Raw genomic sequence first — 25,035 nt, 5'->3', positions numbered from 1 at the left:
GTGGTGGGGGTGCGTCGGCGGGAGCCAGCGGCCGTGGGGGGCGGGAACCTTCTGCTTGAGCCCCCGGCCCCCTCCTCCGAATGGCGACGTGCGGCGCCTCCTGCCGCGTAGATGTCACCAGCCGCCGTAACGCTGGCAGGGGCACCGTCACGCGCTTCCCCACCAGCAGGTTGCGGGAGGTCCACAGTGCGGCTTTTATGCAGTTTAGGGTGAGCCAGAGCGCGGCGAAGTCGGCGGCTGGGATGGTGGTGGCGCCCTGGCCCACCCCGCTGACCACTAGATGGTAGCTTGGGGGGACCTCCCCTGCTGGCAGGCTCGGGCATTGCAGGGGGCCGGTATCGGCCCACAGGTCCCTCGCCACGCCGCACTCCCAGAGCAGGTGCCGCACGGTCTCAGGTTGGCCGCATCCTGGCCGCGGGCAGGTGTTGGTTCTGGCCATGCCCCGGGAGTGCATCACGGCTCTGACCGGGAGGACCTCATGGAGCGCCATCCACGCCAGATCCTTCAGCTTGTTCTGGAGGGCGGGGTGGGCAGCGTTCCTCCAAGCCTGCTTGGCCTCACTGAGTGTGAGGCCGGGAACGGGGCTCACTGCTTCCCGGTCCTGCACAAGGGAGACAAGAGATTTTGCTTTAGTTAAAATGGTGACATCCTGCCCCTCTAAGTCAAATCTCATTAAAAACTTTTTGATAAAAACATATTGAGGGGGCAGGTTAAAAGCAACTGGACGTTTAAGATCAGTATTTAAAATTTTCAGTTTTCTCAGGTACGACCCCATCCAGAACCGGGCCAGGGCTGTTGTCTTGCTGTCTCCGGATGGGGCCGTCGCGTATCTGATGTGGAGGGCGGTGAAATGGGCTCCTAAAAACAGGTGGGGGTCTGGGAGGCCCTTTCCTCCATTCTCAGGTCTTTTCTTCAGGACCTCCCTCCTTAGTCTTTCCCACTTGGACCCCCACATGAAATAAAACACCGCTCTCTCCACACCTAAAAGAAAGCTCCTGGGGGGGCTAAAAACAGAACACAGTAATAAAAACAAAGGTAAGATAACTGCTTTGAAGATTAAAACCTTACCTTCAAACGTCAACTGTCTTAGTCCCCAGAACCCCAGTCGCTGTCTCACTTTCCCTAACGCGTCAGTCCAGTTGCCCCGTCCACCACCCTCATTGTCAAATTTAATACCTAAAATCTTTATGTCTGTCTGTTTAAAATCTACTGCCAGATCTGGTCTTACGTCACCCCACGGCCCAAAGAGCTGGGCCTCGGACTTGCCCCTGTTGAGCTTGGCGCCCGAGGCCCTTCCGTACCAGTCAGTCAAGTCGAGTGCTCTTTGGGCCGATAAAAAGTCATTCAATAAAAGGGTCACGTCGTCCATGTAAAGTGCGCAAGTCGCAGTCAGTCCACCTGGCAAGTCCAGTCCTTTGATCCATTTGTCCTTTCTCAATATCTGTGCCAGCGGCTCGATGCACGCAACGAACAGGAGTGGGGATAAAGGACACCCCTGGCGGACGCCAGAGCGAACATTTATCGCATTGGTTAGGTGCCCATTTACTCGAATTTTGCTGTTGATGTCTTTATACAGCAATCCCACCCACTTTAAAAACCTCCCTGGAAAACCCATTTTTTGCAGTACCTTTAAAAGGTACTGGTGCGAGACCCGATCAAAAGCTTTCTCAAAATCTAAATTTAGCACTAAAAGCCTAATATTTCTGTCTCTCGCAAAACAGATGGCGTCTCGGACCAGCACTAGGCTGTCCGTGATCCTCCTTCCAGGGACGGCACAGACTTGATCCGGGTGGATCACGTCCTCTAAAACAGTCGACATGCGTAAAGCTAAAAGTCTGCTAAAAAGTTTACAATCACAGTTTAAAAGCGTTATGGGTCTCCAGTTTTTAAGGTCAGTCCTGTCGCCTTTTTTATATAGTAAAGAAACTATCCCTGATCTAAAGCTGTCTGGAAGTCTGTCAAGTTTGTCAAATTCTTTAAAAACAGTCAGCATGTCGTTGGCTAAAATGTCATAAAAGGTAACATAAAATTCCACGGGGAGCCCATCCTCTCCCGGGCATTTTTCTGTTTTAAAACCTTTAAGACATTTTAAAAGCTCAACCAATGTAAAATCCTCTGTTAAAACTTGTTGACTGTTAAGAGTTTTATTTAAAAACTCTAAAACTTCCTCCATCACCTCCTCATGCACCTCTTTCTCTGCGTACAGGTCTTGATAAAACAGTTGTATCATTTCTAAAATCCCCTCTGTGCAATTTTCTTCCCTCCCATCATTTTTTAACTTCATTATCCCACCCCCTCTTGATATTATTTTCTTAAAAAAGTACCTGGTGCATTTTTCTCCTTCTTCTGTTTCTCTTTCTTTGCTTCTTAAAATTGTTCCTTTACTTTTGAATTCGGCTAAAACTGACATTTCTTTTCTTACCTTCTTGATTTCTTCATTAAAATCAAAACCCATGTTTAAAAGGTTAAAATATCTCTGTAGTCTCTTTTGCAGCCCCAACATGCACCTCCTCTCTCTCTCTCTTTTGTCTCTACCTTTAATCTTAAAAAAAGTCTTGGTCTTACCCTTCACCATCTCCCACCATTGTGCACGTGTATCGAAAAAGTCTTGGAGGGTCTGCCAGAGGCTGAACTGCTCCCTGTATTCTCTGACTATCTCCTCATCCTGTAACAGGGAACAGTTTAGCCTCCACAGCCCTCCACCTACCGTCACACCTGTGGGGAGTGAAAGGGTGCAGGAGAGCATGCAGTGATCGGAAAAGAACATAGGGGACAATGTAGCATCCGTGGGCGGGCAGTCTCTTGTTAAAACATAGTCGATACGGGAGGCTCGGGCGCCGTCACCACTGTGCCAGGTGAAGCCCTCCTCCCGTGGATGCACTTTTCTGTAGCAGTCGACTAAATTAAAATCCCTAACTATATTCTTTAAAAGTACAGATGTCTTATCTACCTTAAAATCTTCCCCTACATTCTTTCTATCCTGTCTGCTTAAAACACAATTAAAATCCCCTCCGACCACTAGGGGAGCCCTCCCTAGCATGTGGGGCTGCAGCTCTTCTAAAAAGTCATGTCGGTCGTGTTTATCATTAAAACCATACACATTAAGAACATTAAAATCCCTGTCTAAAACAGTCAAGTGGGTTAAAAGGGCCCGCCCGGGTCTCACCACCGTGCTGCCCTTCACCGAGATGTGTGGATTCTTGATCAAGATGGCGACCCCGTCTGCTCTGTTAAAATTGGACCCGCTCCACACGGAGGGTCCCGGGGTCCACATCTGTTCCCACTTGCTGTAATTGTTTAAAAAAGGCAAGGAGCACTCTTGCAGCAGAAATATATCTGCATTCAGAGTGCTCAACAGGGATAAAATGCTCTGAGCTCTCACTAGAGTCTTCACACTTCTTACATTGATTGTTGAGATTGTGAGACTCATGAGCAGTATGATAAAAATGAACACGACAGAGTTAAGACACTACAGAGACATGTTTTTAAAACAAGTGGAGATCAACCAGGGTTGATCTCCTGTGACACCTGCTCCTCCTTTATGACCATTGAATTTGGTTCAGAAGGGTCACTGGTGTCTCCAGCGTCGGGCTCGGCAGAGAAAAACTCTTGCGTTGCCCTTGGCGTGGATGCTCTGAGCGCCATCCGCATAAAAGACACTTCACGTCCACCGGGCCACAGTCGATTCAGATCTTCCGAAGAGGAACTATCTGAAGACAGTATCACCCGGTTTCTCTTCTCTGTCATTTCTGACAGAGGAGATTCTAAAGGTCTCTTATGCTGCGCATTTGGGAGTGAAGCAGGTGCTTCAACCCCCTCAGAGGCCACACTCACCTCCTCAGCGGTTTCGGGAGGCGGGGCTTCCTTTTCTCCTTCAGGCTCCTCCTCCGCCTGCTCCATCTCCTTTCCCAGCTGGGAGGGTGTGGCCTCCAATCCGTGCTCTGACTCTGCCTGGGTGTTAGCTTTGCTCGTAGCCGCCCGGCTAGTCCCTGAAGCTGACTGGAGGTTTCCCTCCAAAACTTCAGGGACCACCCCTTCCTCCATTTCGTCCTTCTCTTCCTGTTCTTGTTCTGGGCCATGCGGCCGGGCGGCCATGGCGGCCATTTTGGTAGCCTTTAGCTTGTTGGCAAAAGAGCTAGGGCAATCTCTGTAGAGATGGGATGAAACTCCACAGAGATTACACTTTCTGCCATTTGTGCAATCTTCGAAAAGATGCCCAATTTCTCTACACTTCCTGCATACAATTTCCTGGCACGCTTCGGCAAGATGCCCAAGCTGGCCGCATTTGCGACACAGCTTAGGCATCCCTTGGTAATGAATGTAGCCCCGGTTCTCTCCCAACACAATCATAGACGGAATCTGACGGAGGCCTAGGTAACTGCTCGGGTCTTCCCATTGTTTAATGGGAACTCTCCACGAGCAGTTCCAAATGCCGTCCTCGTCCAAAACCTTAACTGGTGGGCTACGAACCGCGCAAAATCTAGCCAGCCATGTGCTAATGTCTTCCCCAGTCACAGTTTCATTGAACATTCTAACAATCACCACTTTTTGTGAATTGTCCGAAAGTTTCTCAACTTCAAACATGGAGAGCTGGTCTTTACAAGTAACAAACCGTTGCCAAAAACTATTAAGCAGTGAAGCCGAGCGAAAGCTAACATCAAAACCTTTGTTTCCAGGCAGAGTCACCAAACAATTTAACTCACTAGCATTAAAACCAAGCATCTGTTGGACACACTTTCTTGAAAAGTCCAATCTGGACATCTCCATTAGCCTTCCGTTTTTTGACATGAAATTAAAACGTACGCTGTGGTGCCTCCTCATGCCAGCACGAGCAGCCGACATGGTGGAGGCACCACCAGCCTAAACCTAAACTAAAACCACTAAAACTATAAATACTTAAGACAATAAATTAACTAAAAAACTATGCTAAAAGGCTAGGCTAAAACAAGCTAAAAACCACACAATAAAAAGGAGCTAAACAGCGCTTACCTGGGCCTGCTGTTTTAAAAGGAACTCCAAAGGAAGAGGCAGCTGCTTGGACCTGTTAAAAGAGACAAAAAACACAAAACAGTACAAAAAACAAAACGAAAAAACAGTAATTTTTGAGACAGAAAAAACACACAAAACCAATATAACTCCCGGATGAGAGTGTCCAAACCACCACAAGGTAAGGACCGCCTTCCTCTCACCGCGAGTCGACCGCTGTCTTAGCCAAAAGGCCGAGAAGCGATACCCCACAACTGCACGGGGTGCGGCGGCCCCTCTAGCGACGCCCCCCGCGCTCACATGGTTACGGGGGGAGGCGGGGCCAGCAAAAGCGGACCGCCGCCGCCGCCGCCGCCGCAAAACAAAACACCACGACGCTTGACTTTGGACAGGCAGGTGCAGCTCCGCCGAAGCAGAGCTTCCAAAAATACCGTAAACTCGGGGCAGTTCCCCTCCACGGAAATCTTTAGTAAAAGGCGAAAGATTTGTACGAGATGAAGAGAAACCCGAGCGATGGCTGCCACAGGGCACGCCGGACGGAGAGCATGAACGGCGCCGGTCGTGGACGTGAGGGTGACTCCAAGGCGTTGCCCAGTGGCAACAAGACTGCAGTATCAACATCCCCTTTAAATTTAAATGTGTAAAAAAAAAAAAAAAAAAAAAAAAAAAAAAAAAAAAAAGAGTAAAAGGGCGGGAAAACCCAAAAGGGGCCGAAAAGGGAGGTGGCGCGGTTGGCCAAAACACCTGGCAAGGACTCCTGCTGCTGCGTCTGCTCTGCTAAGGAGGATTTCATCACAGTCAGTCAGTCAGTCAGTCAGTCAGTCAGTCAGTCAGTTCCACTGGGTTGGTTCTTTTCTTACACAGTCAAAGGAATGTGCACCGTTCCCGGAGTCGCTGCAATACCGGGTCGATGCGTGGAGCGGACGGAGCAAGCCCCTCTTCCGTCTCCCTGTTCCAAAAATCAGATTAATATATGGTCCTCGGGTAGAGGACGTATCAGATATTAAACTGATAAGAACAGATACTACACTTGATCTTAGCCAAAAGGCCGAGAAGCGATACCCCACAACTGCACGGGGTGCGGCGGCCCCTCTAGCGACGCCCCCCGCGCTCACATGGTTACGGGGGGAGGCGGGGCCAGCAAAAGCGGACCGCCGCCGCCGCCGCCGCCGCAAAACAAAACACCACGACGCTTGACTTTGGACAGGCAGGTGCAGCTCCGCCGAAGCAGAGCTTCCAAAAATACCGTAAACTCGGGGCAGTTCCCCTCCACGGAAATCTTTAGTAAAAGGCGAAAGATTTGTACGAGATGAAGAGAAACCCGAGCGATGGCTGCCACAGGGCACGCCGGACGGAGAGCATGAACGGCGCCGGTCGTGGACGTGAGGGTGACTCCAAGGCGTTGCCCAGTGGCAACAAGACTGCAGTATCAACATCCCCTTTAAATTTAAATGTGTAAAAAAAAAAAAAAAAAAAAAAAAAAAAAAAAAAAAAGAGTAAAAGGGCGGGAAAACCCAAAAGGGGCCGAAAAGGGAGGTGGCGCGGTTGGCCAAAACACCTGGCAAGGACTCCTGCTGCTGCGTCTGCTCTGCTAAGGAGGATTTCATCACAGTCAGTCAGTCAGTCAGTCAGTCAGTCAGTCAGTCAGTTCCACTGGGTTGGTTCTTTTCTTACACAGTCAAAGGAATGTGCACCGTTCCCGGAGTCGCTGCAATACCGGGTCGATGCGTGGAGCGGACGGAGCAAGCCCCTCTTCCGTCTCCCTGTTCCAAAAATCAGATTAATATATGGTCCTCGGGTAGAGGACGTATCAGATATTAAACTGATAAGAACAGATCCTTTTCCTTTTGGAAAACTTTTATTGTCACAAACTCATGTTTTTGCATTACATTTTGATTTGTTTTGTTACATTTCATGGATTTTCTTTGTGGTACATTTTCATTTTTCTTTCATCATTTCATCACATTATCATCACATCACATGGTTTTCATTCTTTTCACATTTTGCATTTCCATTTCACTTTTTACATTTTCATAATTTTTCACAGCACATTTTTACAAAAATAAAATCATTTGTCTATAAAAGCCATTTTTGTTTTAAAACTGTGTCTGTGTGTGCAAAGTCCATGTGTGTTTAAAAGTTCATGTTTGTGTAAAAGGATGTTAAAAGTCCACGCTTTTAAAAGAGTTCCAAATGTAATAAAATGCAATAAGAGTCAATTAAAAGGTCTCTGTTGTGCCGGACCGGGGTGAGCCACTACCAAGAGGCTCCACCCCGCTCTCCAGAAGAGCGAGGCAAGCGCGGATGCGCCCAGTGGAGGTCCTCCCCTCCGCCCGCTGCTCCGTCCCGTGATGGTAGTGGTGGGGGTGCGTCGGCGGGAGCCAGCAGCCGTGGGGGGCGGGAACCTTCTGCTTGAGCCCCCGGCCCTCTCCTCCGAATGGCGACGCGCGGCGCCTCCTGCCGCGTAGATGTCGCCAGCCGCCGTAACGCTGGCAGGGGCACCGTCACGCGCTTCCCCACCAGCAGGTTGCGGGAGGTCCACAGTGCGGCTTTAAAGCTGTTTAGGGTGAGCCAGAGCGCGGCGAAGTCGGCGGCTGGGATGGTGGTGGCGCCCTGGCCCACCCCGCTGACCACAAGCTGGTAGCTTGGGGGGACCTCCCCTGCTGGCAGGCTCGGGCATTGCAGGGGGCCGGTATCGGCCCACAGGTCCCTCGCCACGCCGCACTCCCAGAGCAGGTGCCGCACGGTCTCAGGTTGGCCGCATCCTGGCCGCGGGCAGGTGTTGGTTTTGGCCATGCCCCGGGAGTGCATCACGGCTCTGACCGGGAGGACCTCATGGAGCGCCATCCACGCCAGGTCCTTCAGCTTGTTCTGGAGGGCGGGGTGGGCAGCGTTCCTCCAAGCCTGCTTGGCCTCACTGAGTGTGAGGCCGGGAACGGGGCTCACTGCTTCCCGGTCCTGCACAAGAGAGACAAGAGTTTTTGCATTAGTTAAAATAGTGACATCCTGCCCCTCTAAGTCCAATCTCATTAAAAACTTTTTGATAAAAACATATTGTGGGGGCAGGTTAAAAGCAACTGGACGTTTAAGATCTGTTTTTAAAACTTTCAGCTTTCTCAGGTACGACCCCATCCAGAAGCGGGCTAGGGTCGCTGTCTTACTGTCTCCGGATGGGGTCGTCGCATACTTGATGTGGAGGGCGGTGAAATGGGCTCCTAAAAACAGGTGGGGGTCCGGGAGGCCCTTTCCTCCATTTTCGTGTCTTTTTTTCAGGACCTCCCTTCTGAGTCTTTCCCACTTGGACCCCCACATGAAATAAAACACCGCTCTCTCCACACCTAAAAGAAAGCTCCTGGGGGGACTAAAAACAGAACACAGCAATAAAAGCAGGGGTAAGATGACAGCTTTAAAAATTAAAACCTTACCTTCAAATGTCATCTGTCTCAGTCCCCAGAACCCCAGTCGTTGTCTGACTTTCCCTAACACGTCAGTCCAGTTGCCCCGTCCACCACCCTCATTGTCAAATTTAATGCCTAAAATCCTTATGTCCGTCTGTTTAAAATTTACTGCCAGATTTGGTCTTACGTCACCCCACGGCCCAAAGAGCTGGGCCTCGGACTTGCTCCTGTTGAGCTTGGCGCCCGAGGCCCTTCCATACCAGTCAGTCAAGTCGAGTGCTCTTTGGGCCGATAAAACGTCGTTTAATAAAAGGGTCACGTCGTCCATGTAGAGAGTGCATGTCGCGGTTAGTCCACCTGGCAAGTCAAGTCCTTTGATCCATTTGTCCCTTCTCAATATCTGTGCCAGCGGCTCGATGCATGCAACGAACAGGAGTGGGGATAACGGACACCCCTGGCGGACGCCAGAGCGCACACTAAGCGCATTTGTAAGGTGCCCATTTACGCGAATTCTGCTGTATATTTCTGTATACAGCAAACCCACCCACTTTAAAAACCTCCCTGGAAACCCCATTTTTTGCAGTACCTTTAAAAGGTACTGGTGCGAGACCCGATCAAAAGCTTTCTCAAAGTCTAAATTTAGTACTAGAAGCCTAATATGTCTGTCTCTCGCAAAACAGATGGCGTCCCGGACCAGCACTAGGCTGTCCGTGATCCTCCTTCCAGGTACGGCACAGACTTGATCCGGGTGGATCACGTCCTCTAAAACAGTTGACATACGTAGTGCTAAAAGTCTGCTAAAAAGTTTACAATCAAAATTTAAAAGTGTGATTGGTCTCCAATTCTTTAAGTCAGTCCTGTCACCTTTTTTGTGAAGTAATGAAACTATCCCTATCCTAAAGCTGTCAGGAAGTCGGTCGAGTTCGTCAAATTCTTTAAAAACAGTCAACATGTCATTGGCTAAAATGTCATAAAAGGTAACATAAAATTCCACGGGGAGTCCATCCTCTCCCGGGCACTTTCCTGTTTTAAAACCTTTAAGACATTTTAAAATTTCGACCAATGTAAAATCTTCCGTTAAAAACTTCTGATTTAAAACTGTTGACCTTAAGAACTCTAAAACTTCTTCCATTATTTCTAGATGTACGTTTTTTTCTGCATAGAGGTCCCCATAAAATTCTTCTACTATTTTTAAAATTCCCTCTATGCAGGTTTCTTCCCTCCCTTCTTCTTTTAATTTCATTATCCCACCCCCTCTGGAAATTATTTTCTTAAAAAAAAACCTTGTACATTTTTCACCTTCTTCCATTTCTTTTTCTTTACTTCTTAAAATTGTTCCCTTACTCTGTTGTTCGGCTAAAACTGACATTTCATTTTTCACTCTTTTTATTTCTTCACTAAAATCCAATCCTTCGTTTAAAAGGTTAAAATATCTCTGTAGTCTCTTTTGCAGCCCCAACATGCACCTCCTCTCTCTCTCTTTTTTGTCCTTACCTTTCATCTTAAAAAAAGTCTTGGTCCTACCCTTCACCATTTCCCACCAGTGTGCTCGTGAATCGTAAAGGTCTTGGAGAGTCTGCCAGAGGCTAAACTGCTCCCTGTATTCTCTAGCTATCTCCTCATCCTGTAACAGGGAGCAGTTTAGCCTCCACAGCCCTCCACCTACAGTCACACCTGTGGGGAGTGAAAGGGTGCAGGAGAGCATGCAGTGATCTGAAAAGAAGAGGGGGGTCAATGTAGCATCCGTGGGCGGGCAATCTCTTGTTAAAACATAGTCGATACGGGAGGCTCGGGCGCCGTCACCACTGTGCCAGGTGAAGCCCTCCTCCCGTGGATGCACTTTTCTGTAACAGTCGACTAAGTTAAAATCTTTAATTATGTTGTTTAAAACCCCGGATGTTTTGTCTAATTTAAAATCCTCCCCCACCTTCTTTCTGTCTTGTCTACTTAAAACACAGTTAAAATCCCCTCCGACCACTAGGGGAGCCCTCCCTAGCATGTGGGGCTGCAGTTCTATTAAAAGGTCGTGTCGGTCGTGTTTATCATTAAAACCATACACATTAAGAACATTAAAATCCCTGTCTAAAACAGTCAAGTGGGTTAAAAGGGCCCGCCCGGGTCTCACCACTGTGCTGCCCTTCACCGAGATGTGTGGATTCTTGATCAAGATGGCGACCCCGTCCGCTCTGTTAAAATTGGACCCGCTCCATATGGAGGGTCCCGGGGTCCACATCTGTTCCCACTTGCTGTAGTTCTTTAAAAAAGGCAAGGAGCACTCTTGCAGCAGAAATATATCTGCATTCAGAGTGCTCAACAGGGATAAAATGCTCTGAGCTCTCACTAGAGTCTTCACACTTCTTACATTGATTGTTGAGATTGTGAGACTCATGAGCAGTATGATAAAAATGAACACGACAGAGTTAAGACACTACAGAGACATGTTTTTAAAACAAGTGGAGATCAACCAGGGTTGATCTCCTGTGACACCTGCTCCTCCTTTATGACCATTGAATTTGGTTCAGAAGGGTCACTGGTGTCTCCAGCGTCGGGCTCGGCAGAGAAAAACTCTTGCGTTGCCCTTGGCGTGGATGCTCTGAGCGCCATCCGCATAAAAGACACTTCACGTCCACCGGGCCACAGTCGATTCAGATCTTCCGAAGAGGAACTATCTGAAGACAGTATCACCCGGTTTCTCTTCTCTGTCATTTCTGACAGAGGAGATTCTAAAGGTCTCTTATGCTGCGCATTGGGGAGTGAAGCAGGTGCTCCAACCCCCTCAGAGGCCACACTCACCTCCTCAGCGGTTTCGGGAGGCGGGGCTTCCTTTTCTCCTTCAGGCTCCTCCTCCGCCTGCTCCATCTCCTTTCCCAGCTGGGAGGGTGTGGCCTCCAATCCGTGCTCTGACTCTGCCTGGGTGTTAGCTTTGCTCGTAGCCGCCCGGCTAGTCCCTGAAGCTGACTGGAGGTTTCCCTCCAAAACTTCAGGGACCACCCCTTCCTCCATTTCGTCCTTCTCTTCCTGTTCTTGTTCTGGGCCATGCGGCCGGGCGGCCATGGCGGCCATTTTGGTAGCCTTTAGCTTGTTGGCAAAAGAGCTAGGGCAATCTCTGTAGAGATGGGATGAAACTCCACAGAGATTACACTTTCTGCCATTTGTGCAATCTTCGAAAAGATGCCCAATTTCTCTACACTTCCTGCATACAATTTCCTGGCACGCTTCGGCAAGATGCCCAAGCTGGCCGCATTTGCGACACAGCTTAGGCATCCCTTGGTAATGAATGTAGCCCCGGTTCTCTCCCAACACAATCATAGACGGAATCTGACGGAGGCCTAGGTAACTGCTCGGGTCTTCCCATTGTTTAATGGGAACTCTCCACGAGCAGTTCCAAATGCCATCCTCGTCCAAAACCTTAACTGGTGGGCTACGAACCGCGCAAAATCTAGCCAGCCATGTGCTAATGTCTTCCCCAGTCACAGTTTCATTGAACATTCTAACAATCACCACTTTTTGTGAATTGTCCGAAAGTTTCTCAACTTCAAACATGGAGAGCTGGTCTTTACAAGTAACAAACCGTTGCCAAAAACTATTAAGCAGTGAAGCCGAGCGAAAGCTAACATCAAATCCTTTGTTCCCAGGCAGAGTCACCAAACAATTCAGTTCACTAGCATTAAAACCAAGCATCTGTTGGACACACTTTCTTGAAAAGTCCAATCTGGACATCTCCATTAGCCTTCCATTTTTTGACACGAAATTAAAACGTACGCTGTGGTGCCTCCTCATGCCAGCACGAGCAGCCGACATGGTGGAGGCACCACCAGCCTAAACCTAAACTAAAACCACTAAAACTATAAATACTTAAGACAATAAATTAACTAAAAAAACTATGCTAAAAGGCTAGGCTAAAACAAGCTAAAAACCACACAATAAAAAGGAGCTAAACAGCGCTTACCTGGGCTTGCTGTTTTAAAAGGAACTCCAAAGGAAGAGGCAGCTGCTTGGACCTGTTAAAAGAGACAAAAAACACAAAACAGTACAAAAAACAAAACGAAAAAACAGTAATTTTTGAGACAGAAAAAACACACAAAACCAATATAACTCCCGGATGAGAGTGTCCAAACCACCACAAGGTAAGGACCGCCTTCCTCTCACCGCGAGTCGACCGCTGTCTTAGCCAAAAGGCCGAGAAGCGATACCCCACAACTGCACGGGGTGCGGCGGCCCCTCTAGCGACGCCCCCCGCGCTCACATGGTTACGGGGGGAGGCGGGGCCAGCAAAAGCGGACCGCCGCCGCCGCCGCCGCCGCAAAACAAAACACCACGACGCTTGACTTTGGACAGGCAGGTGCAGCTCCGCCGAAGCAGAGCTTCCAAAAATACCGTAAACTCGGGGCAGTTCCCCTCCACGGAAATCTTTAGTAAAAGGCGAAAGATTTGTACGAGATGAAGAGAAACCCGAGCGATGGCTGCCACAGGGCACGCCGGACGGAGAGCATGAACGGCGCCGGTCGTGGACGTGAGGGTGACTCCAAGGCGTTGCCCAGTGGCAACAAGACTGCAGTATCAACATCCCCTTTAAATTTAAATGTGTAAAAAAAAAAAAAAAAAAAAAAAAAAAAAAAAAAAAAAAAAAAAAAAAGAGTAAAAGGGCGGGAAAACCCAAAAGGGGCCGAAAAGGGAGGTGGCGCGGTTGGCCAAAACACCTGGCAAGGACTCCTGCTGCTGCGTCTGCTCTGCTAAGGAGGATTTCATCACAGTCAGTCAGTCAGTCAGTCAGTCAGTCAGTCAGTCAGTTCCACTGGGTTGGTTCTTTTCTTACACAGTCAAAGGAATGTGCACCGTTCCCGGAGTCGCTGCAATACCGGGTCGATGCGTGGAGCGGACGGAGCAAGCCCCTCTTCCGTCTCCCTGTTCCAAAAATCAGATTAATATATGGTCCTCGGGTAGAGGACGTATCAGATATTAAACTGATAAGAACAGATTTTTTCTCCTCAAGTTTATTCAGAACAAATCAAACAAATACAGACATCAACACAAACAAGACATCAGTCAAAACAATACATACACGGGGAACCCGCCCCCTTTTTTTTTTTTTTTTGATATTGTCCATAGTCCACACCAAATCCACACCAAAACACAACCAAAAAGGAAAACAAAACCAAAATCCAACATATAAACAAACACAGAATCAGACCATTTGTTCACAACCACCACCAACATAGCAATCACCCACATAACCCCAAACCCAAGCCCTTCCCAAGCCCCGCCTCCCAACCACCCTCATCCAACTCCCACCCTTGTCAACCCCCCCCAAACCCTTGCTGCCTCCTCCTCCCCCACCCTCCTGAACCACCACCTCACCTCCCGCCTAATACCCACCAACGCCATACAAAAAACCCTCTCAGGATCCACCCTAGGCAGCTGCTTTCGCAGACTAGCCTCCCTCCACTCCCAAATCGCCAACTTCACCGCTGTAACCAAAACCCAGACAGCCAGTCTTTTTGCCCTCCCCAAACCACCCAAACCCACACCCAACATAACAAAATCCCGCGTCAGCACCACCCCAGCCCAAGAACCCCACCACCCCTCCACCCTCTCCCACACCCCCGCTGCCCCTCGGCAATGCCAGAAGGCGTGCGGCCCCGTCTCCTCCTCGCCGCACCCCAATGGGCACCACGGGGTCCCCCCTGCTCCCAGCCGATGCCACCTTTCCCTCACGGGAAGGCGCCCCATAGCCCCCAACCAATTCAAATCCCGCCCCCTCCCCGTCAACTCAGAGGGCTGCAGGAGGCCCCAGTCCACAACATGGACCATCCCTGCTCGCCTCTCCTCTGTACCGTACATCCTTGCCATCACTCCCCTGTACAACTCCCTGTGCTTGAGAACCACCTCGTCCTCCAAACACCACCGGTTATCCCTCACAAAGTCGGCCGCCCTGGCATAATGCCAGGGCCGATCCACAGACCACGGCACGCCCCTCTCCATCGGCACCAGGCTACGCAGAGGAAACCGCAACCAAAATTTAGCAAACACTGTCGCCTTGTGGCCCACCGACCCTAGCGCCAAAGCGCACTGGAAGGCCATGAAAAGGGACATGACCCGCTGCGGGATACACGGCACCCCCCTGCCACCCAGATCCACACTCTTAAACATATCCCTCCTCGCCACCAGCTCCCTCTGACCCGCCCACACAAACCTAAATACTGCCCTCTCTAGTCTCCGCCCCGTGTAGAACGGTAGCGGAAGCACATACGCTAAATAATTCAGCGTTGGCAGCACATCCATTTTGACCGCCAATACCCTCCCCGACAAGGAGAGCCCCCTTGACCCCCACCCCACCATCTTCCCCTCAATCTTATCTAATTTCCTCTCCCAATTCCAACTAACATACTCTTCCCTCCCAAACCACACCCCTAAAATCTTTACCCCGTCCTCCGCCACCCTATAGTCCCCCGCCACCCGTGCCTTGTCCACCCACCTCCCAATGAATAGCACAGAGGACTTAGCCCGATTAATCCTGGATCCCGAAGCCTGTCCAAAGTTCTCCAAAATCCCCTCCACCGCCCTAAAACTTCCTTCGGACGGCAGAAAGAGGGTCATATCGTCCGCATAAGCGGACACCTTTAAAACCTCCCCCCCCCCGCCTGGGAGATGAACCCCCCTTACCCTACCCTCCGCCCGAATCACCGCCAACAACGGCTCCAGCACCATCACGTACAGCAGGGGGGAAAGAGGGCAACCTTGCCGTACTCCCCCCCTCTGTGCCACTGCCCTCGACTGCAGCCCCCTAATAGTTACATGGCTCACCACATTTGTGTACGCCAAACCAATCCAGGCCCGAAAGCCTGGACCGAACCCCATCCTCTGTAATACCTGGAACATGAACGCATGGCTGACCCGGTCGAAGGCCTTTTCCTGGTCAAGGTTCAGGACTGCCAGCGGGCACCCCCTCTGCTCCGCCCAGCTGAGCACGTCCCTCACCAAGGCCAGGGTCAAGGCCCCCGACCGCCCCCTCACGCCACAAGTCTGGTCCTCATGTACCACCGCCCCCATCACGCCCCTCAGCCGGATAGCCAGCGCCTTCGCCATCACTTTATACTCCACCGCCAAGAGAGTGATAGGCCTCCAATTCCCCATGCAGGTCCCATCACCCCCCTTATAGAGGAGGGAAATTAGACCCGTCCTCAGGGACAACGGCAAACTCCCCCTAGCCGCGCTCTCCACTAACACCTCCCTCAAGTCTTCCCCCACCTCAGGCCAAAATTTCACGTAAAATTCAGCCGTGAGCCCATCCAGTCCTGGCGACCGCTCCTTTTTCATGGACCCCAAAGCAGCCCTCAATTCCTCCAGGGCCAGAGGGGCCTCCAAAGGCTCCCGCAACTCCGAAGCCAGACGCTCCCCCAGTCCCCCCAGAAAGAAATCAATTAACCCCTGATCTCCCACCCTCTCCCCAAACAACTCGTCATACCACGAAGCCGCGATACCCAACATGGCCTCCGTGGACTCCTCCAACCCATCAGCACTTTGGAGCCCCACCATGTCCACCCTCCTCTGCCTTGACTTCAACCGCCGAAAGAAATATCTCGACGGCTTCTCCCCGCCCTCCCGGGCCTCCAGACCCGCCTGCCTCTGCAGACCCACGGCCTGGGCCACATAAAAGGCCTTAAGCCCCGCCTTCAGCTCCTCTAGCCGACCGTGCGCCTGCGCAGGGGCCACCTCCCCCCTCAAGACCTGCCCCCACAAATCCTGCAGCTCACCCGCCAACCCAGCCACCTCCGCCCTCCGACTCCTATTCTGCTCTTTCACCCACTCCCTACAAAATTTCCCCGTCCTTCCCTTTACACTTTCCCACCAACTTCCCCAGTCCGGATACAAAGGCCGCAGGAGCCTCCACCCACCATAAAACCACCTAAAGCGGTCACAAAACTCCAGATCCTCCAGAAGGGAGTTCTGGAGCCTCCATCTAGGCCTCCCCCATCCCGCTCCTCCCAACTCGACCCGGACCCTCACCATGCAATGGTCCGAGCCCCACATAGGACCCGAGCACCACCCCGACAAAGCCACCCCCCCCGAAATAAAAAGATAGTCAATACGGGACCGAGCCCCTCTAGAGTTAGTCCAGGTATATCCCGGCCCACCCCCCCCCACCTGAACAAAAGCATCCCTCAACCCAAAATCCCCACAGAGCTTCCCCAGCTCACCCGACCCCGCCCCCCTCGCATCTACTGACACGTTCAGGTCCCCTCCAAAAATGACCACCCTAGTGGTCATTAAGAGAGGAGCTAAATCCTCAAAAAACCCCAACCTCCTACCCCGGACACTAGGTGCATACACGTTCACCCACCTCACCCGCACTCCCCTCCATAACCCATCAACAGACAGTACCCTCCCCGGCACTACACATACACTGGACTCCACAGTCACTGAGTGCCTGAACAAAATTCCCACCCCATCCTCCCTCACAGATCCCACTCCCCATGCAGAATCCCCCTCCTCCCAATCCCCCGCAAACCTGGAAATATCCCCCCCATCCCTCAAATGACATTCCTGCAAAAAGAAAACCTCCGCGGGAACAGACTTAAAAAAAGAAAACACAGCCCTCCTCTTCAGGGCATCCCCCAAACCCCGCACATTCACAGTTGTCACTGTCAACCCCCCCATAACGAAACCCAGGAAAAGGAAAGCAAAACTCCCCAAACACACAGCAGATAACAATAACGAACACAACCCCACACAGCCAAAGTCCAATCTATTACATAGAAGTTCATTTTCAACATAAAACTCACGACTTGCCGTCCCGTCCATCACCCGGCCGCCCTCGGTCCTGTCCAATTTTAGTCCCAGCGGCAGCAGCTTCCGGCGGGCGGGACACGGGCCGAACCGCCACCGTAGACTGCCGCACCACATTCGGACTCTGGCTTTCCAGCGCTGACGGGCCACTATCACTGGACACAGTCACCAGCCCCTCCGCCGAGTCCTCGTCGTCCGACTCCGCCACCGAGGACCCTTCCCCCGACGAGCTGAAAAGGGCCGGTGATGAGATGGCCCCCTCCACCTCCAGAGTCGTCCGGTCCAACAACGGCCCTCCACTCCTCTCCGCCACCTTCCCGAGCACCTGGAGCTTCACCAGGCCTCCCCGATCACTCCCCGACTCTGCAGGCCGCTTTTCCCCCCTCTGCGGCACCTCAGGCTCCGGCAGCATCTCCTCCACCTCAGACATCGGGAGGGAACTCCACGCCTTGTCGCCCTCCACTCCGCCCTCCGGGCCACCAGACGGCGATGTCTCCGAAAGCTGCACCTCTCCATCACGATCCGCCACCAGGGGGAGCCCCCCCCCATCCTCACGACCATGCGGCCTCCTTTGTTCCTGGGAGAGCGCAATGGCTGCCTCGGTTAGCAACGGGTCGCTAGCTCCTGGCCCTTCCATCCCTCCAGCCTCTCCTTGCTCGCGCCGTTCGACCACCTCCCGCTCCTCCTCACCAGCCTGCCGACCAACTGTCTCCGCATACGTGCGTCGCCGCCACGAACAGTCCCGGAACAGGTGGGAAGCCGAGCCACAGAGCGAGCAGAGCTTGGGCTCCTGACACTCCGCAGCCTGATGTCCATTTTTGCCACAAAACCGGCAGCGCAAACCTGGACACTGCTGTTTCGCGTGCCCCCGCGCTCCACACCGTCTGCAGTACTCAGGCTGCCCTGGGTAAGTCAAAAACCCCCTATCCGGGCCCAAAGAAAAAGAACCCGGAGGGTGCATTAACTCACCCATGCTCCCAGGCACCACCCGCAGCTTCACTAAATAGCGCCGCTTGCCGTTCCACATCCCAAACGTCTGTAGGCGAGTCCCTCCAACAACCTCTGAGCAGTAGCGCCGCAAGAAAACTTCCACGTCCTGGTCCGCCACCCACGGATTGTACATATGCACAATCAGTGGCAAACGGTCCTGCGCGAAAAGTGGCCTCACCTGGAGCCCCTTAATTCTCTCATCATCTGCTTTTTCCGACCACGCCGTCAGGAAACGATGGCACGTCGGCAACGCGCCAAAGGATATATCCACAGATCCTGAGCTGGAAAAATCCTGAAAGCAGTATACCAGGTCCGGGTGCAGTCCCAACGCTCCTTCCAATACCTCTACTGCAACGTACCGACCAGAAAACCGACTCCTTACGTCCACTGCAGCATCCTCCGCCAACTCCACTCGCACAGTATTCCTTAGTCGCACCCAACGGGCCGACGAATCTCTATCCGTCTCTCTTCTCATTTGATCCAAATTAACTTGATCTTAGCCAAAAGGCCGAGAAGCGATACCCCACAACTGCACGGGGTGCGGCGGCCCCTCTAGCGACGCCCCCCGCGCTCACATGGTTACGGGGGGAGGCGGGGCCAGCAAAAGCGGACCGCCGCCGCCGCCGCCGCCGCAAAACAAAACACCACGACGCTTGACTTTGGACAGGCAGGTGCAGCTCCGCCGAAGCAGAGCTTCCAAAAATACCGTAAACTCGGGGCAGTTCCCCTCCACGGAAATCTTTAGTAAAAGGCGAAAGATTTGTACGAGATGAAGAGAAACCCGAGCGATGGCTGCCACAGGGCACGCCGGACGGAGAGCATGAACGGCGCCGGTCGTGGACGTGAGGGTGACTCCAAGGCGTTGCCCAGTGGCAACAAGACTGCAGTATCAACATCCCCTTTAAATTTAAATGTGTAAAAAAAAAAAAAAAAAAAAAAAAAAAAAAAAAAAAAAGAGTAAAAGGGCGGGAAAACCCAAAAGGGGCCGAAAAGGGAGGTGGCGCGGTTGGCCAAAACACCTGGCAAGGACTCCTGCTGCTGCGTCTGCTCTGCTAAGGAGGATTTCATCACAGTCAGTCAGTCAGTCAGTCAGTCAGTCAGTCAGTCAGTTCCACTGGGTTGGTTCTTTTCTTACACAGTCAAAGGAATGTGCACCGTTCCCGGAGTCGCTGCAATACCGGGTCGATGCGTGGAGCGGACGGAGCAAGCCCCTCTTCCGTCTCCCTGTTCCAAAAATCAGATTAATATATGGTCCTCGGGTAGAGGACGTATCAGATATTAAACTGATAAGAACAGATACTACACTTGATCTTAGCCAAAAGGCCGAGAAGCGATACCCCACAACTGCACGGGGTGCGGCGGCCCCTCTAGCGACGCCCCCCGCGCTCACATGGTTACGGGGGGAGGCGGGGCCAGCAAAAGCGGACCGCCGCCGCCGCCGCCGCCGCAAAACAAAACACCACGACGCTTGACTTTGGACAGGCAGGTGCAGCTCCGCCGAAGCAGAGCTTCCAAAAATACCGTAAACTCGGGGCAGTTCCCCTCCACGGAAATCTTTAGTAAAAGGCGAAAGATTTGTACGAGATGAAGAGAAACCCGAGCGATGGCTGCCACAGGGCACGCCGGACGGAGAGCATGAACGGCGCCGGTCGTGGACGTGAGGGTGACTCCAAGGCGTTGCCCAGTGGCAACAAGACTGCAGTATCAACATCCCCTTTAAATTTAAATGTGTAAAAAAAAAAAAAAAAAAAAAAAAAAAAAAAAAAAAAGAGTAAAAGGGCGGGAAAACCCAAAAGGGGCCGAAAAGGGAGGTGGCGCGGTTGGCCAAAACACCTGGCAAGGACTCCTGCTGCTGCGTCTGCTCTGCTAAGGAGGATTTCATCACAGTCAGTCAGTCAGTCAGTCAGTCAGTCAGTCAGTCAGTTCCACTGGGTTGGTTCTTTTCTTACACAGTCAAAGGAATGTGCACCGTTCCCGGAGTCGCTGCAATACCGGGTCGATGCGTGGAGCGGACGGAGCAAGCCCCTCTTCCGTCTCCCTGTTCCAAAAATCAGATTAATATATGGTCCTCGGGTAGAGGACGTATCAGATATTAAACTGATAAGAACAGATACTACACTTGATCTTAGCCAAAAGGCCGAGAAGCGATACCCCACAACTGCACGGGGTGCGGCGGCCCCTCTAGCGACGCCCCCCGCGCTCACATGGTTACGGGGGGAGGCGGGGCCAGCAAAAGCGGACCGCCGCCGCCGCCGCCGCCGCAAAACAAAACACCACGACGCTTGACTTTGGACAGGCAGGTGCAGCTCCGCCGAAGCAGAGCTTCCAAAAATACCGTAAACTCGGGGCAGTTCCCCTCCACGGAAATCTTTAGTAAAAGGCGAAAGATTTGTACGAGATGAAGAGAAACCCGAGCGATGGCTGCCACAGGGCACGCCGGACGGAGAGCATGAACGGCGCCGGTCGTGGACGTGAGGGTGACTCCAAGGCGTTGCCCAGTGGCAACAAGACTGCAGTATCAACATCCCCTTTAAATTTAAATGTGTAAAAAAAAAAAAAAAAAAAAAAAAAAAAAAAAAAAAAAGAGTAAAAGGGCGGGAAAACCCAAAAGGGGCCGAAAAGGGAGGTGGCGCGGTTGGCCAAAACACCTGGCAAGGACTCCTGCTGCTGCGTCTGCTCTGCTAAGGAGGATTTCATCACAGTCAGTCAGTCAGTCAGTCAGTCAGTCAGTCAGTCAGTTCCACTGGGTTGGTTCTTTTCTTACACAGTCAAAGGAATGTGCACCGTTCCCGGAGTCGCTGCAATACCGGGTCGATGCGTGGAGCGGACGGAGCAAGCCCCTCTTCCGTCTCCCTGTTCCAAAAATCAGATTAATATATGGTCCTCGGGTAGAGGACGTATCAGATATTAAACTGATAAGAACAGATACTACACTTGATCTTAGCCAAAAGGCCGAGAAGCGATACCCCACAACTGCACGGGGTGCGGCGGCCCCTCTAGCGACGCCCCCCGCGCTCACATGGTTACGGGGGGAGGCGGGGCCAGCAAAAGCGGACCGCCGCCGCCGCCGCCGCCGCAAAACAAAACACCACGACGCTTGACTTTGGACAGGCAGGTGCAGCTCCGCCGAAGCAGAGCTTCCAAAAATACCGTAAACTCGGGGCAGTTCCCCTCCACGGAAATCTTTAGTAAAAGGCGAAAGATTTGTACGAGATGAAGAGAAACCCGAGCGATGGCTGCCACAGGGCACGCCGGACGGAGAGCATGAACGGCGCCGGTCGTGGACGTGAGGGTGACTCCAAGGCGTTGCCCAGTGGCAACAAGACTGCAGTATCAACATCCCCTTTAAATTTAAATGTGTAAAAAAAAAAAAAAAAAAAAAAAAAAAAAAAAAAAAAAAAAAAAAAAAAAAAAAAAAAAGAGTAAAAGGGCGGGAAAACCCAAAAGGGGCCGAAAAGGGAGGTGGCGCGGTTGGCCAAAACACCTGGCAAGGACTCCTGCTGCTGCGTCTGCTCTGCTAAGGAGGATTTCATCACAGTCAGTCAGTCAGTCAGTCAGTCAGTCAGTTCCACTGGGTTGGTTCTTTTCTTACACAGTCAAAGGAATGTGCACCGTTCCCGGAGTCGCTGCAATACCGGGTCGATGCGTGGAGCGGACGGAGCAAGCCCCTCTTCCGTCTCCCTGTTCCAAAAATCAGATTAATATATGGTCCTCGGGTAGAGGACGTATCAGATATTAAACTGATAAGAACAGATACTACACTTGATCTTAGCCAAAAGGCCGAGAAGCGATACCCCACAACTGCACGGGGTGCGGCGGCCCCTCTAGCGACGCCCCCCGCGCTCACATGGTTACGGGGGGAGGCGGGGCCAGCAAAAGCGGACCGCCGCCGCCGCCGCCGCCGCAAAACAAAACACCACGACGCTTGACTTTGGACAGGCAGGTGCAGCTCCGCCGAAGCAGAGCTTCCAAAAATACCGTAAACTCGGGGCAGTTCCCCTCCACGGAAATCTTTAGTAAAAGGCGAAAGATTTGTACGAGATGAAGAGAAACCCGAGCGATGGCTGCCACAGGGCACGCCGGACGGAGAGCATGAACGGCGCCGGTCGTGGACGTGAGGGTGACTCCAAGGCGTTGCCCAGTGGCAACAAGACTGCAGTATCAACATCCCCTTTAAATTTAAATGTGTAAAAAAAAAAAAAAAAAAAAAAAAAAAAAAAAAAAAAAAGAGTAAAAGGGCGGGAAAACCCAAAAGGGGCCGAAAAGGGAGGTGGCGCGGTTGGCCAAAACACCTGGCAAGGACTCCTGCTGCTGCGTCTGCTCTGCTAAGGAGGATTTCATCACAGTCAGTCAGTCAGTCAGTCAGTCAGTCAGTTCCACTGGGTTGGTTCTTTTCTTACACAGTCAAAGGAATGTGCACCGTTCCCGGAGTCGCTGCAATACCGGGTCGATGCGTGGAGCGGACGGAGCAAGCCCCTCTTCCGTCTCCCTGTTCCAAAAATCAGATTAATATATGGTCCTCGGGTAGAGGACGTATCAGATATTAAACTGATAAGAACAGATACTACACTTGATCTTAGCCAAAAGGCCGAGAAGCGATACCCCACAACTGCACGGGGTGCGGCGGCCCCTCTAGCGACGCCCCCCGCGCTCACATGGTTACGGGGGGAGGCGGGGCCAGCAAAAGCGGACCGCCGCCGCCGCCGCCGCCGCAAAACAAAACACCACGACGCTTGACTTTGGACAGGCAGGTGCAGCTCCGCCGAAGCAGAGCTTCCAAAAATACCGTAAACTCGGGGCAGTTCCCCTCCACGGAAATCTTTAGTAAAAGGCGAAAGATTTGTACGAGATGAAGAGAAACCCGAGCGATGGCTGCCACAGGGCACGCCGGACGGAGAGCATGAACGGCGCCGGTCGTGGACGTGAGGGTGACTCCAAGGCGTTGCCCAGTGGCAACAAGACTGCAGTATCAACATCCCCTTTAAATTTAAATGTGTAAAAAAAAAAAAAAAAAAAAAAAAAAAAAAAAAAAAAGAGTAAAAGGGCGGGAAAACCCAAAAGGGGCCGAAAAGGGAGGTGGCGCGGTTGGCCAAAACACCTGGCAAGGACTCCTGCTGCTGCGTCTGCTCTGCTAAGGAGGATTTCATCACAGTCAGTCAGTCAGTCAGTCAGTCAGTCAGTCAGTCAGTTCCACTGGGTTGGTTCTTTTCTTACACAGTCAAAGGAATGTGCACCGTTCCCGGAGTCGCTGCAATACCGGGTCGATGCGTGGAGCGGACGGAGCAAGCCCCTCTTCCGTCTCCCTGTTCCAAAAATCAGATTAATATATGGTCCTCGGGTAGAGGACGTATCAGATATTAAACTGATAAGAACAGATACTACACTTGATCTTAGCCAAAAGGCCGAGAAGCGATACCCCACAACTGCACGGGGTGCGGCGGCCCCTCTAGCGACGCCCCCCGCGCTCACATGGTTACGGGGGGAGGCGGGGCCAGCAAAAGCGGACCGCCGCCGCCGCCGCCGCCGCAAAACAAAACACCACGACGCTTGACTTTGGACAGGCAGGTGCAGCTCCGCCGAAGCAGAGCTTCCAAAAATACCGTAAACTCGGGGCAGTTCCCCTCCACGGAAATCTTTAGTAAAAGGCGAAAGATTTGTACGAGATGAAGAGAAACCCGAGCGATGGCTGCCACAGGGCACGCCGGACGGAGAGCATGAACGGCGCCGGTCGTGGACGTGAGGGTGACTCCAAGGCGTTGCCCAGTGGCAACAAGACTGCAGTATCAACATCCCCTTTAAATTTAAATGTGTAAAAAAAAAAAAAAAAAAAAAAAAAAAAAAAAAAAAGAGTAAAAGGGCGGGAAAACCCAAAAGGGGCCGAAAAGGGAGGTGGCGCGGTTGGCCAAAACACCTGGCAAGGACTCCTGCTGCTGCGTCTGCTCTGCTAAGGAGGATTTCATCACAGTCAGTCAGTCAGTCAGTCAGTCAGTCAGTCAGTCAGTTCCACTGGGTTGGTTCTTTTCTTACACAGTCAAAGGAATGTGCACCGTTCCCGGAGTCGCTGCAATACCGGGTCGATGCGTGGAGCGGACGGAGCAAGCCCCTCTTCCGTCTCCCTGTTCCAAAAATCAGATTAATATATGGTCCTCGGGTAGAGGACGTATCAGATATTAAACTGATAAGAACAGATTTTTTTTTATATTGAAGTTTATTCATACCAAATCATAATCATTATCAAATCATAGTTACAGCCAGAACAAGAAGAACACAGAAAGCACAGAAAGAGAAAAAGAGAAAAAAGAAAGGCTGCAACATACGGGCACAAACGCCCCATAGAAAAGAACTCGGGCACACAGGCCCAGCCAAAAACAAACCCCATAACTCAATCCCAACCCACCCGCACACAAACATCCCTAATCCTCCCCACACACCATAAAACACCCGCACTTACACAATCCCACCACCCACAACCCACTAGTCCATGCCCATAGTCCGCTTCAAGCTGTCCACATCCCACCCAGCAAGCTGGGCAGGAGGGGGGCGACTCCCCCGTCCTACGGTCCGCCTCTCCGTCACCGACTCCACCAAATCCGCCGACTCGTCCGACTCCAGCTCCACCACACCGCCCGTAGTTCCCGACTCCGCCACCAGGGGCAGGGAGCGATCAAAGGCCGCCACCCCCCTCCCCCGGCCGCTGACGCCGCACGGGAGCACTCTCCGGACCTCCGCCCTCCAGGGGGCGCTTCCCCGACACCATCGCCAACTCCGCCATCTCCTCTTCCTGGGAAGCCGTTGCCTCCGCCCAGCTCAGCACCCCGACACTCTCCATAGCCACGCCCGGCCTGCCCTTCGACCCCGCCGACCCTCCGACCTC

The 25,035-nt window shown here is 52.0% G+C and overlaps 19 non-coding genes and 1 pseudogene across 19 annotated transcripts; all 20 read right to left on the bottom strand.

The window, feature by feature from the left end:
* Window positions 1-5,386: 5,386 nt before the first annotated feature.
* Window positions 5,387-5,500, bottom strand: LOC121680304. Its single transcript, XR_006021646.1, has one exon. It is a non-coding gene; the product is annotated as a U5 spliceosomal RNA (small nuclear RNA).
* A 355-nt stretch (window positions 5,501-5,855) lies between these two features.
* On the bottom strand, window positions 5,856-6,046 carry LOC121682198. Its single transcript, XR_006022464.1, has one exon. It is a non-coding gene; the product is annotated as a U2 spliceosomal RNA (small nuclear RNA).
* A 155-nt stretch (window positions 6,047-6,201) lies between these two features.
* Window positions 6,202-6,315, bottom strand: LOC121680299. The gene has a single exon (XR_006021644.1). It is a non-coding gene; the product is annotated as a U5 spliceosomal RNA (small nuclear RNA).
* Window positions 6,316-6,669: 354 nt separating this feature from the next.
* On the bottom strand, window positions 6,670-6,845 carry LOC121683511 (annotated as a pseudogene).
* A 5,885-nt stretch (window positions 6,846-12,730) lies between these two features.
* LOC121680296 lies at window positions 12,731-12,844 on the bottom strand. The gene has a single exon (XR_006021643.1). It is a non-coding gene; the product is annotated as a U5 spliceosomal RNA (small nuclear RNA).
* Window positions 12,845-13,209: 365 nt separating this feature from the next.
* Window positions 13,210-13,393, bottom strand: LOC121683628. Its single transcript, XR_006022857.1, has one exon. It is a non-coding gene; the product is annotated as a U2 spliceosomal RNA (small nuclear RNA).
* A 5,443-nt stretch (window positions 13,394-18,836) lies between these two features.
* On the bottom strand, window positions 18,837-18,950 carry LOC121680291. Its single transcript, XR_006021642.1, has one exon. It is a non-coding gene; the product is annotated as a U5 spliceosomal RNA (small nuclear RNA).
* Window positions 18,951-19,305: 355 nt separating this feature from the next.
* On the bottom strand, window positions 19,306-19,496 carry LOC121682191. The gene has a single exon (XR_006022463.1). It is a non-coding gene; the product is annotated as a U2 spliceosomal RNA (small nuclear RNA).
* A 155-nt stretch (window positions 19,497-19,651) lies between these two features.
* LOC121680290 lies at window positions 19,652-19,765 on the bottom strand. The gene has a single exon (XR_006021640.1). It is a non-coding gene; the product is annotated as a U5 spliceosomal RNA (small nuclear RNA).
* A 354-nt stretch (window positions 19,766-20,119) lies between these two features.
* LOC121682185 lies at window positions 20,120-20,310 on the bottom strand. The gene has a single exon (XR_006022462.1). It is a non-coding gene; the product is annotated as a U2 spliceosomal RNA (small nuclear RNA).
* A 155-nt stretch (window positions 20,311-20,465) lies between these two features.
* LOC121680283 lies at window positions 20,466-20,579 on the bottom strand. Its single transcript, XR_006021637.1, has one exon. It is a non-coding gene; the product is annotated as a U5 spliceosomal RNA (small nuclear RNA).
* A 355-nt stretch (window positions 20,580-20,934) lies between these two features.
* LOC121682180 lies at window positions 20,935-21,125 on the bottom strand. Its single transcript, XR_006022458.1, has one exon. It is a non-coding gene; the product is annotated as a U2 spliceosomal RNA (small nuclear RNA).
* A 155-nt stretch (window positions 21,126-21,280) lies between these two features.
* LOC121680281 lies at window positions 21,281-21,394 on the bottom strand. The gene has a single exon (XR_006021636.1). It is a non-coding gene; the product is annotated as a U5 spliceosomal RNA (small nuclear RNA).
* Window positions 21,395-21,762: 368 nt separating this feature from the next.
* LOC121682173 lies at window positions 21,763-21,953 on the bottom strand. The gene has a single exon (XR_006022454.1). It is a non-coding gene; the product is annotated as a U2 spliceosomal RNA (small nuclear RNA).
* Window positions 21,954-22,108: 155 nt separating this feature from the next.
* On the bottom strand, window positions 22,109-22,222 carry LOC121680277. Its single transcript, XR_006021635.1, has one exon. It is a non-coding gene; the product is annotated as a U5 spliceosomal RNA (small nuclear RNA).
* Window positions 22,223-22,570: 348 nt separating this feature from the next.
* On the bottom strand, window positions 22,571-22,761 carry LOC121682167. Its single transcript, XR_006022453.1, has one exon. It is a non-coding gene; the product is annotated as a U2 spliceosomal RNA (small nuclear RNA).
* Window positions 22,762-22,916: 155 nt separating this feature from the next.
* On the bottom strand, window positions 22,917-23,030 carry LOC121680268. The gene has a single exon (XR_006021629.1). It is a non-coding gene; the product is annotated as a U5 spliceosomal RNA (small nuclear RNA).
* A 354-nt stretch (window positions 23,031-23,384) lies between these two features.
* On the bottom strand, window positions 23,385-23,575 carry LOC121682156. Its single transcript, XR_006022447.1, has one exon. It is a non-coding gene; the product is annotated as a U2 spliceosomal RNA (small nuclear RNA).
* Window positions 23,576-23,730: 155 nt separating this feature from the next.
* Window positions 23,731-23,844, bottom strand: LOC121680259. Its single transcript, XR_006021621.1, has one exon. It is a non-coding gene; the product is annotated as a U5 spliceosomal RNA (small nuclear RNA).
* Window positions 23,845-24,197: 353 nt separating this feature from the next.
* LOC121683877 lies at window positions 24,198-24,388 on the bottom strand. The gene has a single exon (XR_006022939.1). It is a non-coding gene; the product is annotated as a U2 spliceosomal RNA (small nuclear RNA).
* Window positions 24,389-25,035: the final 647 nt, after the last annotated feature.

This window comes from Alosa sapidissima, chromosome 1, assembly GCF_018492685.1.
Source record: "Alosa sapidissima isolate fAloSap1 chromosome 1, fAloSap1.pri, whole genome shotgun sequence".
NCBI lineage: Eukaryota > Metazoa > Chordata > Actinopteri > Clupeiformes > Clupeidae > Alosa > Alosa sapidissima.
The sequence above is the reverse complement of the archived record's forward strand: the minus strand, read 5'-3'. Positions and strand labels throughout refer to the sequence as shown.